We start from the raw sequence: 4160 nt of genomic DNA on the forward strand, positions 1-4160 counted from the left end.
TTCTAGGCGTTATTTTGGTGTTTTGATCGTGCGAGCGAGTTCGTATGAGATTTTTGGACTTGTGTGTGTAATTGGTTTGGAGCCCCGAGGGCTCGGGTGAATTTCGGATAGGCTATCGATGGTTTTAGACTTAGAAAATCTGGTGCTTTTCCTCAGTTTAGCTGTCATCTGGTTTCCTTCTCCACGATCGCGAAGGTACTCTCGCGATTGCGAAGAGTGAACTGGGCTGGTTAGGTTTTTCTTCTACACGAACGCGAGACACCGGTCGCAAATGCGGAGCACTTGGGGGCTTGCTTTATGCGAACGCGGCTGGTCACACGCGAACGCGTAGTGTATTGAGGTGGGGGTTGGGAATCTGGGGTGACTCTATGCGAACGCGAGTCCAGTATCACGAACGCAAAGGTTAGGTGGGCTATAACTTTGCGATCGCGTAAGCCAAATAGGCTCTGCTCTTCGCGAACGCGTCAAGGTTCACGCGAACGCGATGAACAACTGACACCAGTGTCACGACCCAATTTCTCCCTCCGTGAGTTGTCGTGACGGAACCTAGTCTCTACGACTAGGTAAGCCTAACACTTTGTGAAAATAAAATAAAAGCATGAACATTAACTACTAACAGTAACAAATATTTAATAAGTAACTAAATGCCACTCGGCTTATACAATTATCACCTCTGAAATGTACCAAACGATTTCCCAAAACCCGGAATGCCGTAAGTCAATAGCTACTAAGAAGTCTTAACTATTCTAAACATCATATCTACAGAAATAAGTAAAAATGGACATAGAGGAAATAGAGGGAGACTCCGAGGATCTGCGAGCGCGGGCAAATGTACCTTGAAGTCTCCAATAAGCAACAACGACTGCAACTAGTAATGAGACTCGTAAGAACCTGGATCTGCACACGAAAAACATGTGTAGGAAAGGGCATGAGTACACCGCAACAGTACCCAGTAAGTGCCAAGCCTGACCTCGGTCGAGTAGTGACGAGATCATGTCAAGGCCCTACTGGTATAAATATAATGAAATAAGACATAATGAAATATCACAGTAAAGATAAATATGGAAATCTAACAGGAATAGAATCAATGAAAGACAACAGCTCAGAACACAGGGATAACAACAGGGGATCTCCCTGGATATCGTCCCGTAGTCCCAAACATAAATGTGTAGGGGGATCTACCGAAATACTGTTCCGTAGTCCCAATGTAAATATGCACTGCTGGGGGATCTCCCGAAAAACCGTTCCGTAGTCCCAAAGTAAATATGCAGTACAGGGGGGTCTCTCGGAATACCGTTCCGTAGTCCCAAAGTAAATATGCAGCTCAACCCAACAGAAATAACAGATACAACAAGAAAACCTACAGTTTCGACTAAGTTCAAGTCAAGGAAAAACAGGTAATTTCACTAAGCATGCTGCACAGAGTTCAGATACGCAGTTAAAACACGTAGGCATGCTAATCTAACTAAACAGGATAATTATATATACTAGTGTAGTTCAAATAAGGAAAAACATGCTATGACTTAGTGAAAAATGGGGTTTTACAACAAATAGCCCCTGTACGTACTTGTCACCTTACGTACACGACGCTCACATATCAAACACTACCAAATCCTAAGGGGAGTTCCCCCACACAAGGTTAGGCAAGCCACTTACCTCGAACCAAGCTCAAATCAATCCGTCACAATGCTCTTTCCACGAATATCCGGCTCCGGATGGCCCTAATCTAGTCAAATCGATTTCATAACATAAATATAACTACAAGGAACTAATCTAGCTAATGAATTCAAGACTAAATCAAGAAATTAGAAAATCGTCCGAAAAAGCCTCCCCGAGCCAACGTCTTAGAATCGGGTAAAAGTTACAAATTATGAACACCCATTCACTCACGAGTTCACTCGTACCAAATTTATCCAAATCCGATGTCTAAATCCCAATCAAAACCCAAAAATTTGGTCGAAGAACTTTTCCCCCATTTTCCCAACTTGTCACCCAAATTCCATAATTTGATGAAGAAAACAACTATGGATTAATGAAATACAACCAAAAACGAGTTAGGAATCGCTACCCCAAATCTCTATTTGAATACCCCTCGAAGAAATGCCAATTTCCGAGCTCCCAAGTCAAAAAATGAAGAATAAATTCAAACCCTCGAAATTTCCCATTTTTCTGCCAGAGATTCCGCTTCTGCGAGCGTTCAAATGCATCTGCGGTCCCGCACCTGCGGAAAATCCATCGCAGGTGAGAAGGCAACTTAAATGGGCTGGGACCGCATTCGCGAGCACTGGGCCGCACCTGCGGTCCTCCACCGCTTCTGCACATCCGCTTCTGTGGTCTAACATCGCACCTGCGGCCTTAGCTGGACAGGGCCAAAACCGCATCTGCGGCTCCATGGCCGCTTCTGTGACACCGCACCTGCATCCCAAAGTCCGCAGGTGCGATTACACCTGGTGCAGCAGCTTCAACAATTGCCTAAGTCCCAAACTTAATCCGTTGAACATCCGAAGCACACCCGAGTCCCCCGGGACCTCAACCAAACATACCAACCAATCCTAAAACACCACATGGACTTAGTCGAGCCCTCAAATCACATCAAACAATGCCAAAATCACGAATCATCCTCCAATTCAAACTTAAAGAACTTGAAACTTCCAAATTCGACAACTGATGCCGTAACCAACCAAACCACGTTCAATTGACCCCAATTTTTTTACACAAGTCATATTCAACACTACGGACCTACTCCAACTTCCGGAATTGGATTCCGACCTCGATATCAAATATTCCAATACCGGCCCAAAACTCCAAAAATTCAACTTCCGCCATTCCAAGCCTAAATGAGCTACGGACCTCCAAAACACAATCCGGGCACGCCCCTAAGCCCATAATCACCCAACAGAGCTAACGGAATCGAGGGAACTCCATTCTGGGGTCATCTTCACACAATTCCTACCACGGTCCAAATTTTAAGACTTAAGCCTCTATTTTGGGACTAAGTATCCCAAACACTTCCAAAAACCAAGATGGAACCTTCTGGCAAGTCACAATAGCAGAAATAGATACGTGGGAAGCAGTTAATAGGGGATCGGGGCTCTAACTCCCAAAATGACCGGTCGGGTCGTTACATCCTCCCCATCTTAAAACAATCGTTCGTCCTCGAACGAGAATAGAGACATACATGAAGTGATGAAAAAATGAGGATAACGACTGTGCATATCCAGCTCGGTCTCCCTAGTCGCCTCCTCGACCGGCTGACCCCGCCATTGAACCTTCACTGATGCAATGTTCTTTGACCTCAACTTTCGAACCTGTCTGTCCAATATAGCCACTGGCTCCTCAACATAAGATAGATCCTTGTCCAACTGGACTGAGCTGAAATCCAACACGTGAGACGGATCACCGTGATACCTCCGGAGCATCGAAACATGAAATACCGGATGAACTCCTGCCAAGTTGGGAGGTAAGGCAAGCTCATAAACAACCTCCCCAACACGCTGCAACACCTCAAAGAGACCAATAAACCTCGGGCTCAACTTGCCCCTCTTTCCGAATCTCATAAGCCCTTCATAGGCGAAACCCAAAGCAAGACCCGCTCTCCAACCATAAATGAAACATCGCGAACCTTCCGGTCCGCATAAATCTTCTGTCTGGACTAGGCTGTGCGAAGTCTATCCTGAATCACCTTAACCATCTCCAAAGCATCCTGAACCAAGTCTGTACCCAATAATCTAGCCTCACATGGCTCGAACTAACCCAATGGGGACCGACACCACCTACCATACAAAGCCTCATACGGTGCCATTTGAATGTTGTACTGATAACTGTTGTTGTAGGCAAACTCTGCAAGTGGCAAGAACTGATCCCAAGAACCTCCAAACTCCATCACACACGCACGGAGCATATTCTCAAGAATCTGTATAGTACGCTCGAATTGTCCGTCCTTCTGGGGGTGAAATGCTATGCTCAACTCCACCCGAGTACCCAACTCATGCTATACGGCTCTCCAGAACCGTGATGTAAACTGCGTGCCCCGGTCAGAGATGATAGATACCGGCACGCCATGGAGTCTGACAATCTCACGGATATAAACTCGAGCCAACTGCTCGAAAGAATAGGTAGTTATCACAGGAAGGAAATGAGCTAACTTGGTCAGCCTATCT

This window comes from Nicotiana attenuata, chromosome 5 (assembly GCF_001879085.1).
Source record: "Nicotiana attenuata strain UT chromosome 5, NIATTr2, whole genome shotgun sequence".
Classification (NCBI taxonomy): Eukaryota; Viridiplantae; Streptophyta; class Magnoliopsida; order Solanales; family Solanaceae; genus Nicotiana; species Nicotiana attenuata.